Below are 14,549 nucleotides of genomic sequence, written 5' to 3'. Positions count from 1 at the left end.
CATTCTCTCTCATATTTATCTTTTCAAATTGTTAATTCTCTCTCCCATTTAATTTTTTTTCTCTCTTATGGTTATCTTTTCTGATTTTCCTCCAACATTCAAGTTGCAAATATTTTTTTGCCATATAGTTTGGTTGTTTTTTTAATCCAAAATTGAATCAACAAGAATCCCTTTGATTAAGGTATCTCTAATCTTTATCCTATTTTCAGATTTCTTTTCTAATTTTATTTTTGTTTAAATCTTAAAAAAATGTTGTTTGTATTTTTCAATTTCCATTATGATTTACTCTCCAATGGATGAATCCAAGAGGCTTACTAGAGGTATTCATCTTAATCAACCAATTTCTGGTGATTTTTCATCCTTTAATTTATTTATTACTTAACAAATAGTGTATAATGTATGATCCGCTGCTAAAATGAGGGAAGAAAGAGGGTAAGAACATTTACAAGACTCATTGGTGTGCAAAACCTTCCTCAAATTCAGAACGCAAATGTAAAATCTTTGTCTACTCGTGAGGATCTTGAAAAAGACGACGAAGATCTCGAACAATTTTCTATTAGTTTGTTTTGTATTTATAGTTCTTTTTTAGAATTTGGTATGCTTTCTTAATTTGTATCCAAATCACTATGTATACTATCAATATTTGTATTTATTAAAAATTTCATGTTGTATGGTTTATGAATCTTGTATTTGTCCCTAATTTGTATTCATCCAAATATATGTCAACTAGTTATGTATTTTATTTATAAGAAGAACAACTTTCTATTAGTTTATTTGTATTCGAATACAAATACAAATAATAGACATATTAGAATGAATACGACTTAGAAAAGGAAACAAGATTTTGAAAAGAAAAATAAATACACAGTGAAAAATATATACGAATACCAATGTATTTCTTAAATAGCTACATTTTATTTGACATACATATTGGAATGAATACAAACTAATAAAGGTATGTCAACTGAATTTATATTTTTTTCTAATTTGTATTTATTCTAAACGTATTTCAACTAGTTATGTATTTTATTTAAGAATGAGTACACCAAATATTCAATTATTTCTTTTCAATTTTATATTTCATTCACTTTTTCATCATACTATTTTTTTGTATTTTATATATTATTATACAAAATTCTAAATAAAAACTAGAATAAATAGAAATACAAATAAAATACATATTGAAATGAATACATATAGGATTTTTGAAGAAAAAAATAACTATATAGGGAAAAAATATATAAAAATACAAATATATTTCTTAAATGACTATATAGATAAATTCGGCATACCTATTGGAATGAATACAAACTAATAAAAAACTATAATAAATATAAGAATATATTGTGGAATGATTATAATTTTAAAAAGGTAAAAATTCTGGAGAAAAAAAAAACAAAATTTAAATTTTATTTGAAAATATAACTGAGGAGAAAATTAAGGATGCTTGCCTTTTTTTGAAATATTCCCCCCCTTAATTTTCTACTTTTTGTTATTAAATAATTATATTCTTTAAATAAAAATAAATAATAAAAACATACATAACAAACTAAAATGACATTTTTACTAAATATTGAAGTTGTTGCTAATGAGTCCTCTTAAATGCTAAAATATTGACATTTTGAAAAATTTCCCTTTTATTTATCCACATAGGAAGGGAAAAAGACCCATAACCCAACAATTCTCCCCCTCACGACTATGTGGAGGAGACCGCCATCCCGGCGACCATGCAACAATCTTCAAACTTCCCTCTTGGCAAAGCTTTAGTCATCATATCGGAACCATTGTCATTTGTATGAATCTTTTCAAGCTCAAGCAACTTAGAATCCAACACATCTCGAATCCAATGGTATCTCACATCAATGTGTTTAGACCGACCATGGAACGTAGAATTCTTGCCAAGATGTATAGCACTTTGACTGTCACAATAAAGCACATACCTCTCTTGAGCACAACCAAGTTCCCCCAAGAATCTCTTCATCCAAAGCAATTCTTTACAAGCTTCAACGACAGCAATAAGCTCAGCTTCTGTAGTAGATAGAGCAACACATTTTTGCAACCTAGATTGCCAAGACACAGCTCCCCCTGCAAAAGTAACCAAGTACCCTGAAGTAGACTTGCGAGTATCAACATCACCAGCCATGTCTGAATCAGTATAACCACAAAGAATAGGCTTCCCTGTACCAAAACACAAACTCAGACTAGAAGTGCCACAGAGATATCTCATAACCCACTTCACAGCATTCCAATGTTCTCTTCCCGGATTAGAAAGAAAACGGCTAACAACTCCAACAGCGTGAGCAATATCCGGTCTTGTACAAACCATCGCATACATCAAACTACCAACAGCTGAAGCATAAGGAACTTTCTTCATATCTTCCTTCTCATCATCACTAGAAGGACACTGTTTCGTGCTCAATTTGAAGTGCATAGCTAAAGGTGTACTGACAACCTTAGCTTTGTCCATGCTGAATCTGCGAAGTACTTTCTGAATGTACTTCTCTTGTGATAATACCAATTTCTTGGCCTTTCTATCACGGACAATCTGCATGCCAAGAATCTGCCTTGCTGGTTCTAAGTCTTTCATAGCAAAAGACTTACTCAACTCTTGCTTCAACTTCTGAATCCTGCAAGTATTATGACCAACAACAAGCATGTCATCAACATAAAGCAACACAATAATAAAGTCACCATCAGAGAACTTTTGCACAAAAACACAATGGTCTGAAGAAGTCTTCTTGAAGCCCTGCTGACTCATAAAAGAACCAAACTTCCTGTACCACTGCCTGGGAGCTTGTTTCAAACCATACAAGCTCTTCTTCAATTTGCAAACATAATTCTCTTTACCCTTGACTTCAAAACCTTCCGGTTGCTCCATATAAATTTCTTCATCTAAGTCACCATGGAGGAAAGCAGTTTTAACATCCATTTGCTCAACCTCTAAATCTAGACTTGCAGCCAAGCCTAGAACCACACGAATGGATGACATCTTCACAACTGGAGAGAATATCTCATCAAAATCAACTCCCCTTTTCTGATTAAATCCCTTGACAACTAATCTAGCTTTGTACCGTGGAACTGGATTACCATCTTCATGTTTCACCCGAAAAACCCACCTGTTTTTCAAAGCTTTTCTGTCTTTAGGTAACTTAACCAAATCAAAGGTATGATTATCATGCAAGGATTTAATCTCATCTTCCATAGCATCAAACCACCTTTCTTTTTCTTCACTTTCCATGGCCTCATCAAGACTCTCAGGTTCTCCCCCGTCAGTCAAGAGTACATACTCATTGGGAGAATAACGAGATGAAGGAATTCTCTCTCTACTAGATCGTCTGAGAGAACTCTCTGGAGCATCTATAATTGGTTGTTGGACAACCACATCATCTTGCACTGGAGCATCAACAACATCATGCCGGTCATTCTGAACATGATCACCATCTTCATTATCAACTTGATTTTCATCATTATGAAGATTTTCTTCCGGTGCAATAGTCAAAGGAACTGGATCAACATCAACTAAGCTCTCACTACTCTGAAAATCAGCCTTGTCAGCTTTGTCAAAATCTTCAATTGTTTGGTCTTCAAAGAACACAACATCACGGCTTCTAACAAGTTTCTTCTCAACAGGATCATAGAAACGATAGCCAAATTCATCTTGACCATAACCAATGAAGATACACTGCCTAGTTTTAACATCCAACTTTGACCTTTCATCCTTAGGAACATGTACAAAGGCTTTACACCCAAAGACTCTAAGATGATCATAAGAAACATTCTTACCAGTCCAAACTCTGTCAGGGACATCACCATCTAAAGCAACAGCAGGAGATAAATTGATAACATAAGCAGCAGTATTAAGTGCTTCTGCCCAAAAGGAATCTGACAGCTTAGCATCTGAAAGCATACATCTAACCCTCTCAACTAGAGTTCTGTTCATCCTCTCTGCTAAACCATTTAACTGAGGAGTCTTTGGAGGAGTTTTCTGATGCCTAATACCCTGCTCTCTGCAATATCTATCAAAAGGACCAATATACTCACCACCATTATCTGAGCGGATGCATTTCAATGTCTTCCCTGTTTGTCTTTCAACCAAGGCCTGAAAACTCTTGAACACATCAAGTACTTGATCCTTGGACTTCAAAGGAAATACCCAGAGTTTGCGAGAATGATCATCAATAAAAGTCACAAAGTAAAGTGCACCACCATGAGATCTTACCTTAAAAGGACCACACAAATCAGAATGTACCAACTCCAGCAAATCAAGCTTTCTTGAAGGCGGATGACTCTGAAAAGAAACTCTTTTCTGTTTACCGGCTAAGCAATGAACACATTTCTTCAACTTTGCTTGTTTCACTCCAGAAAGCAAATTTTTCTTAGCCAAACTATCAATCCCCTTCTCGCTCATATGACTCAGCCTTCTATGCCATAACTCTAATGAAGTATCATTCTCCACCAAATTTACTGAGTCTCTGGATATGGAGCCCTGAAATACATACAAGTTAGATAAATTGTCACCACGGGCCACAACCATCAAACCTCTAGTAAGCTTCCACTGGCCAACACCAAGTGTATTAACATAACCCTCATCATCAAGATATCCCACAGAAATCAAATTCAAGCGAACATCTGGAGCATACTTGACATTATTGAGAACTAGTTTGGAACCATTGTTACTTTCCAAACAAACTGTCCCAATGCCAATAACTTCAACTTCATAATTATTGCCCATTTTCAACGTTCCAAAATTACCTGGAGTATAAGAAGAAAATAATTCCTTCTTTGGCGTGACATGAGAAGTAGCACCAGAATCCACAAACCAGCTAGACTCATCACGAACAAGATTAATGGCATTTGCATCACAAAAAACAAGAAGATCATCATTAGCAACAACAGCAACACGATTTTTATTATCGTCTTCTCTCTTTTATTGTCTCATATCTCTCTTGTGCTTGTAACAATATTTCATGATATGCCCATTCTTGTGGCAATAGTCACATGTAATATTCTTGTATTTAGACTTTGACTTGCTTCTACTTTTACCTCTATCATTCTGACCTCTGGACTTGTTTCTCCCCCTATCTTCAGTAACCAAAACATCGGAGTGTGAAGCTGAAGAAGATGAGGCTTGAGATCTTCTTATCATTTCTTCATTCAAGACACCACTCTTAGTATATTCCATGGTTACAACACCATTGGGAGCAGAATTAGTCAAAGAAACTCGAAGAGTTTCCCAAGAGTCTGGCAGAGTATAAAGAAGCCAAAGTCCCTGTATCTCATCATCAAACTTTACACCCATTCCGGACAGCTGGTCAAGAACACCCTGAAAATCATTAATATGATCAGAAATAGGAGTGCCCTCTTTATACCTGATATTCATTAATTGTTTCAATAGGAACAACTTGTTGTTGCCAGTCTTCGAAGCATAAAGTGTCTCGAGCTTGTCCCACAAACTTTTGGCATGTGTCTCATTCACAATATGATTTCTAACATTATCTTCAACCCATTGTCTAATATAGCCACAAACCTGCAGATGCTCAAATTCCCATTCTTCATCATTCAAAGACTGAGGCTTATTAGAAGCAAACACAGGTAAATGCATCTTCTTGACAAATAGAAGATCTTTCATCTTGCCTTTCCAAATATGATAGTTACTACCATTTAAACACACCATTTTGCTCATATTTGCCTCCATCATTCAAAACGACAATCAACAATAACCAATGCTCTGATACCACTTTGTTGGGAAAGACAAGGCACTAACAAAGAATGCCTGACAGGATAACAGCGGAAGAATACCCAAGTCTATACTTTCCCTTTTCGATTTGAACCAAGAGAAGACAAACAACCACAAGCAATATGATAGTAAGGCAGCAAGTAATTCAACCAAACAAATATAACAAGGCAATAATAAACCAATCACACAAGACACCAAGATTTACGTGGAAAACCCTTCGATGTGAAGAGTAAAAAACCACGGGACCAAAAGCTCCACTATAATCACCAAGAGTTACAATATTGTTCTCCAAAATTGGCCACAAAACAAGTGCCAAACAACGAGCAACAACAAAATAAGATTGCACCAAATCTAGAGAATTAAAGGAGCAAAATCACCAATTTCGCAGCTACTGTTCACGACAGCAAAACTGAAGCTGCAGGCCACCAAATCCAACTCTGTCAGTTCCTAATCAAAGATTGAGATGAAGATAATATGCTGTCCAAAAATCAGCTCAATCGGACAAGAAACGAAGCGGGAATCGCAATTTGAAGTTGGCTGTTATGGCTGAAATTTGACTGCGAAAACTGCTCTCTTTCTCTCTTTTTGGCTACTGAAAAAACACTCTTATGTGTCTGAAAAAAAGACCCTAAATAGGTTTATATTTGCCTCATAAGAATGGGCCTATGGGCAAAAATGGGTTGGTCCAAATTGGGTTTTTATTTATCCACATAGGAAGGGAAAAAGACCCATAACCCAACACTTACCGGAGAAAATGGTGGAGCGATGGTGGTTCTCCGATTAGGTTTCGCCGGACAAAAAAGAAAGAATGGGTTTGGGTAGTTTTGGGGTCGGAAAAGGTTGGTTAGTGGAATGTTCGCCGGAAAACGGAGAAAAATGAATGGGGTTTAGGATCGGGTGGAGGTCCCTTTTTTGGTGGTTGTTTGGTGGTGTTTCAGGCGTTGTCCGATTGGTTTCGGGTTTGATATTGTTGGGTGGCTGTTTTAGGTGTTTTCTGGTGATGTTTTGGTTTGAAGAAGTGTCTGGTTCGCGGTGTTCCAGCGAGATTTCATCTGGAAAATGAAGAAGAGGGAGATGGGTGTATTTGGTTTGCTGTTGTGTTGTTGGGTAGTTTTCGTTGTTGTTGTTGTTGTTAATAGATGGATTTGGTCGTATATTGATGGTGATTTAGTGGAAGAGAGGAGGAGGAACAGTGAAGTTTTGGTGGCCCGTAGGAAAATGCTCCGGCGAGGATGGCCGGAAAAGGCAATGAAAAATAGTGAGACTAAAAAAGTCTGAAAAATTATTAGAACTTCCCCAAAACTAATTGATTCATCACCTTATTTTTTGACCTAATAAAGTCCTAAATAGAAAATTATTGAGAAATTTATATAAATATATTATAATAAAAAAATATTTATCATTTATAGCAATAATATATTTTTTATTTGATCATTTTTAATTCATTTATAATACAAGTTAAATGCATATTACAAAGAACAATTTATTATTCACATATAATACAAATTTTAATGATAAATAATATATTTATCACACATTTTAATACACTTATAATACAATGTGATAATTTTTTACCAAACAAACATGATATATTTTAAAAAATAATTATAATTCATATATATTGCATACGTAATTCATTTTTAATACATATTACAGATTTAACAAAGGATTGCTATAAATGATAATAAATAAAAAGTATCGTTAAAATCAATAATTTTTTTTTAAAATGTATTAATTTATGTAATTTTTTCAAAATTGTTATATATTGGACCTAATTCATGTGCTCAACACTGATGCTCAAAATCGTTGATCGATAAAATAATCTTGTATTAAAATCTTTTTGCATATTTGAATAAATTTTTATATTGTGCAAAGTAACAAAATAAATATTAATAAATGTAATAAATAAAATGAATATTAAAAAAAATATATTGAATATAAGTCGTCAATATGGGCTAGACATGTTGGGCCGGCCTGGCTTAACTCGGTATTTAATAGGGGTAAGCTAAGATTTTTGATAAATATTGATAGTGTCGGCCCGTGGACCGATAAAATTAATTAAAAATATAATATAATAGTATTAAAAATTTAAAATTAAAGGAAATCCAAATCAAAACAATTAGGTTAATATTCTTTTTAGATATTTATACCTTCACTTGAACTAAAAACTTAATAAATATTTAAAGATAATTTAATTTTTGGATTTGATTAACAAGTAGTAACATTAACATCATGTAATATTATTTTGTCGATATTTATGATAATCTATTAAACTATAATTTATAATTTAATTTAATAATTACAAAAAAAATAATTAAAAAGTGGGCTGACTGGGTAAGCCTGTAGTCCACGTACTTATGTGTTGGGCCGATCGTTTTCTGTCCCACAATAAAAATGCGCTAACCCGGCCTGTCCTATAAAATGTCAAAGCTTGTACGGGTCAGCCCGGATGGGGTGGGCTAGCCCATATTGACAGCTCTACATGTGGAAATGCAATTTTAAAATTAACTAATAAAAAATCTTAAATTTTGATAAATAAGGATAGTTATCGATAAACTCATTTATTTAAAATTTTAAAAGTGTACTTTGAACTATTAAATAAATAAAACTTAAAAATCACGAATTTTGAAAACGTTAGGTCAAAATTGGGTGTCAACAATGTTAATGGAAATTATTATTTGAACCTCAAATTATATTTTATACCAAAAGGTTGCGTTTTAAATTCAAACCAATAAGAAAGTTTTTGTCGATTTGTCGATTTTGATCCTTAACATTTCAATTTTAAATTTAACAAATAAGAATATAGAAAGTAACTAGCAAGTAGTAAACTATAGAGATTAGTATATAATAATTATGTACAAGTAAATATAATAAATTATTAGTCTTAATAGGTTATCGATTTACCCAATAACCCAATATTAAAAACCAATACTGAATCGATAATTTGACAAATTTTTTGATAAAATCATTAAGAATCATTAATCAAATAACCCAATAACAATAAGCCAACACTTTTTTTAATTTAATTTATCGATCGATTCAATTTCTACACATTCGTGATCTAGGTTACATATATTAATATTACCATAATTGCATCATTAGAAGTTATGCTATTTTAAAATATAAAAATTAATGGGCCTTAAAATCAATATATACAATTATCCTTTTTATATTGAGCTTGTTTGTGTGCATACATGATACGAATCATACATATATCAAATTATTCTCCACATGTTTCACATTTTGTACAAATCAAGTTTGTGAGGTAAAATATGTTTGAAATACTTCATAATACAAAATTTGAAGATAGAAATATACATAATTCCCCCGTCTTAATCATAATTACTAAGAAGACTTTTAATTATTAATTTACCTTTTGACTTATACACCATATATTTATAAATATAAATGTGCATCAAGTAGCCTAATTGTTTTTTGGCATAATATAAACATATATATTTTTAAATTTTATTTAATATTTATACTCATTTATTTTACAATAGTTATACTTTCAATTATTTTACATTTCCTACACTTCTTTAATGGGTGATTTTTTCCCTCAAACTTCTTCTTCTACTTTTTTCTCAATTGATGTCCATATGACATTTGTGAATACGGAGGGTCTATAATATCCTTTAATTATGCGAATTGATATAAAATTATCCTTTTTCTATCTTTCGGGCCTAAAATGCCCTTAACGTCAACCTTTTAACTCGATTTTACCCTCAACTTTAACAACCCAAATTCATTAATGACGTTTTACTATTTTATTGGCTACCCTAATAATTAATTTAACTAATCAAGAAATCCATATACCCACCTAAAAAGCCCCACCTCTGGTGTCAATGCTGATTCATAATCTAAAAGTTGAATCGGATTCTTTGGCAAGGAAAGAAACAATTTGAAGAAAATTGTGGAGGATAGAGGTGGTGCCGAAATTTCTGATTTGAAAGATATAACTGCTACAGGTAAAAGTTCAAATTTGGAGTTCAAGGATGGTAATAAAAGTGCGATTTGAAGAAAGTGGACTGCTTGTAATATGGTCTCTGTTGCATTAGTATTATTAGTTCGTTAGGTGTTATGCAGTAATTTTTTGCAGAAGTGTTATTTTGGTGTTATGTAATGAACAATCTTATTTATTAGCCTAAAAATGTTGTACTAAAAGTTTTACAAGATATGTAGAATATTTTGCTTTAAATTATACCAACACTTCAGCTCATTGCTTTACGATCACAACTAAATTTTTTTTATTGCTCTTTGTCTGCATCTTTATTTTAACATTTTCTTAAAACACTTATTGAATATTAGTTAGTTAAATAACTAACAATTAAAAAGTTAGTTAGTAGGTCTGTTTTGTAATTTTTATATTAGTAGTTAAACTAGTTTGTTGCTTCGTTTATTGTGCTGATCAAAATTAATTAGTAGATATTTTTTCTTCTTCTGATTGCTATATAAGTAGTGAAAGGAATTCACATGTAAGTGGAATAAAAGCTTTTATAGATCAATACAAATTTCCTCTTCTCTTTTTATGTTCTAGTTTTCTCTCTAAAGGACTTCAATGGAGTTATTAGCTTGAATGCTCACTGTTTTTGTTCATAGTATCAGAGCACAGTAGTATGTGCAATTAGTTGAGTTTAGATCTCTACTAGTTGGTGAAACCCTATAGCTTAAAGATCTGTAGAAATGGTGGGAGTAAAGATAGATCAGAATGATCCTTTATTCATTGGAAATTCAGACAATTCGAGTGATGCGTTGAATCCAATTAAGTTGATTGGATCTGAGAATTATGGAGTTTGGAGTAGCGCGATGAGGATTGCACTACTAGGGAAGAGAAAATATGGTTTTGTAACTGGTGCATGTACCAGATCTTTGTACAGAGAAGAACTGCATGAGCAATGGGAAATTGCAATGCGATTGTGTTGTCTTGGCTAATGAACACAGTTAGTGAAGAGCTTCTTATTGGTATCTTCTATGCCACAAATTCTTTCTCAGTGTGGAATGATCTCAAGGAAAGATTTGACAAGGTAAATCGAGTGAGGATCTATCAATTGCATAGAGATATCACCACTCTTTCACAAGGTACAGATACTGTATCTCATTACTTCTCAAAATTAAAAGCATTATGGAATGAATATGATGCTATAGTTCCAAATCCATGTGGTGCTTGTCCTCAATCAAAGGAATATAATGATCATCTAGAGTTGATGAGATTGATTCAATTTCTGAGTGGCCTAAATGAATCATATGATCAGGCTCGCAAACAGATACTACTTAAAGGGACTACACCATCTATGAATCAAGCTTACGCTATGATTATAGAGGATGAGATCCAACACTCAAGTTATATGGCTAGTGCAGTTGAGAAGCCAAGTTCAATGGTGATGAGTGTAAACAAGAATCAGGGAACTGGAAAGGAACACTACAAAGGGAAGAAGTGTGATTACTGTCATTTCCTTGGTCACACCAAGGATAACTGCTACAAGTTGATTGGATATCCAAGTGACTTGAAACAAAGGAAGAAACCAGGCTATGGAAATGGGAATGGAAACATGAGAAATGGTACAAGCACAAATCAATTCAATGCTATGGAGGACAAAGTTCAGGAAATACTAATGGATATGGAAGAGGATATCAGTCTGCAAACAACATCTCTAATGACTACTGTCATCATCCTAATACTGCATCACCTAGTCAGGTGGAAAGCAGTAACCTGCCAAAGGGACAAACATTTACTGAGAAGGAGTACAAACAGATAATGGAGATGCTAAACAGGATGTGCAAGAGACAAAACAAGTCAATATGACAGGTATTACAACTTGCTTAATGACAAATTATGTTATTCAAGATTGGATTGTTGATTCAGGTGCAACTCATCATATTTTTGCAAACAAACAATTATTGACTAGGAGACATGAATTAACCAAGTCAAAAAAGAATCAAGTTCATCTTCCAACAGGTGACAAGGTTACAGTTAGTCATATTGGTGAAACACCTATATTTGAAAGTGAAGTGGCTAGAAGTGTTTTGCATGTACCAGATTTCAAGTTCAGTTTGTTATCAGTGTCAAATATTACAAGGGAACTAAATTGTTTTCTATCATTTTATCTTGACTTTTGTGTGTTTCAGGACCTCTGCAGTGGCAGGGTGAAGGGGATTGGTAGAGAAGAAGAAGGATTATTCAGTTTTAAGGCTGACTTTACATCTAAACAGAAAGAGGAAATAAGGTGTGCTTAGGAAATAGTAGTTGCAGGAGCTATAATACAGGACACAAATCTATGGCACAGAAGGATAGGACATCCATCTCAACAAATATTAAGACATCTCAAATTAGCTACAAGCAGATAAGGTGATGAAGTATATACACACTGTCTTGTTTGTCCTTTAGCCAAGCAAACTAGACTTACTTTTCCTATTAGTACTACTAGAGCATCCATGATGTATGATGTTGTTCATATGGATCTATGGGGACCTTATAAGACCCTTACTCTAGATAGAAAGCATTACTTCTTCACAGTAGTAGATGACTATAGTAGATTTGTATGAATTCATGTTGCAGTTAAAATCTGAAACCATTGTGGCTATCAAAGATTTTTTTTCAATGATTAAGACTCAGTTTGATTCTTATGTCAAAATTGTGAGATCTGACAATGGCACAAAGTTTCTTAATTCACAAGGTAGAGATTTTTTCAATCATCTGGGAGTATTGCATAAAAGTAGTTGTCCTCACACACCACAACAAAATGGTGCGGTTGAGAGAAAGCACAGACACATCCTTAATATTGCTAGAGCTATCAGATTTCAAGCTCATTTACCTATCAGATTTCGGGGTTATTGCATCAAGGCTGCAGTGTACTTAATGAATAGATTCCCTTCATCAGCTACTTCTAACAAGAGTCCCTATGAATTACTTCATTGTAAACAACCAAATTTGTCTCATCTAAGAGTCATAGGTTGTCTTTTATATGCTACAACAGTGCCTAAAGGGGATAAGTTTTCAGCAAGAGCTAATGCTGCTATTCACTGAGGGTACTCAGAACTACAGAAGGGTTATATATTATTGTACATCCATTCTACTGTGGTGTATGTGAATAGAGATGTGATCTTTCATGATAAATTTTTTCCATTTGCTAAGGTGATACCTCAACTTGATTCCTCAGTTGTTGTGCATGGTTCTCCTTTAGAGAAAGTAGAAAGTCAAGTTGTTGAGGATGAGAATAATAATGAAGATAATAGGGAGCCTGCAGATACTATCACAATCAATGAAGATAATCAGAATGCTGATATTGAGAATTCTTCAGTAGATCAGATACCTGAGCCTAGTCCAATAGTTGAAGTTTCTGAAAATATTCTTGCAGTACCATCACATGTTGACTCTCATATTAGAACTTCAAGAAGCATCAAAGAGCCAATTTGAATGAAAGATTATGCCATAACTAAGATACATAGTAGCACAAAACATCTTATGACTAATTCTCTGAATTATGACAAATTAAAACCTGAGTACAGAAGTTTTTAAAGTAAACTTTCAAATGTGTCATTGCATTAGCAGTATCAAAAGGCTGGACATTATACCAGATGGATGTCTATAATGGTTTCTTACAGGGTGATTTAGATGAAGAGGTCTATATGGAGATGCCTGAAGGTTTTGCAAGACCAGGTGAAAACAAAGTATGCAAATTACTCAAGTCTTTGTATGGACTTAAACAAGCTTCAAGACAATGGAACCTGAAACTTACAAAGGCATTACAAGCCACATGTTTTACTCAGAGTGCTCATGATTACTCATTATTCACACTAAAAAAAGGGGAAGATCTTGTCATTGTTCTAGTCTATGTAGATGATCTATTGATCAAAGGAAGTAATACACATTTGATCACAGAAGTTAAGGCATGTTTACACAGACAGTTCAAATTGAAAGATCTAGGTGAACTTAAGTTTTTCTTAGGCATTGAAGTTTTGAGGTCTTCTGAAGGAATTATTTTTAATCAAAGGAAATATATATTGGAACTTATTGCTGATGCAGGCCTTATTGGTGCCAAACCTGCATCCACACCAATGAAGTCCAATTTGAGATTGACTTCAGTAGAGCATGATCAAGCAAATGGCTATAGTGCAAATGTTGTGTTGCATGACATTACTTCATATCAAAGATTGGTTGGTAAATTGTGATATGCTACTATCACTTGACAAGATATAAGTTTTGCAGTGAATACTCTCAGCCAGTTCATGCAATCTCCCAAGAAATCACATATGAAAGCAGCTACTAGAGTGATTAGATATTTAAAAGGATCAGTTGGTCAAGGTGTTTGGTTACATTCTAAACCAACTAACATACTTACTTGTTGGTGTGATTCTGATTAAATTGGACTGCTTGTCCTAACACAAGAAGATCCATTACAGGATATGTCATTAAGTTTGGAGAGTCCTTAGTTTCTTGAAAATTAAAGAAACTACAGACTGTTTCAAGAAGCTCAGCTGAAGCTGAGTACAGAAGTTTGGCTTCAGCAGTCTTAGAAATCACATGGCTTCTAGGATTGTTCAAAGAATTAGGAGTGGATGTTCAATTACCTATTACTATCTTCAGTGACAACAAATCAGCTATACAGTTAGCAGCTAATCTAGTGTTAAATGAAAGAACAAAACACATTGAGATAGATTGTCATTTTATCTGGGATAAGATCAAAGCAGGCGAGGTTGACACTGCTTATGTACAAACACAACAAAAACATGCAGACATATTGACAAAAGGATTGAGTCAAGCTCAATATATGCATCTTCTAGGAAAGCTTGGAGTGATCAATGTTATGCACTC

The sequence above is a fragment of the Solanum pennellii genome, chromosome 10 (genome assembly GCF_001406875.1).
Source record: "Solanum pennellii chromosome 10, SPENNV200".
Lineage (NCBI taxonomy): Eukaryota > Viridiplantae > Streptophyta > Magnoliopsida > Solanales > Solanaceae > Solanum > Solanum pennellii.
Note: the sequence above shows the minus strand (reverse complement) of the source record.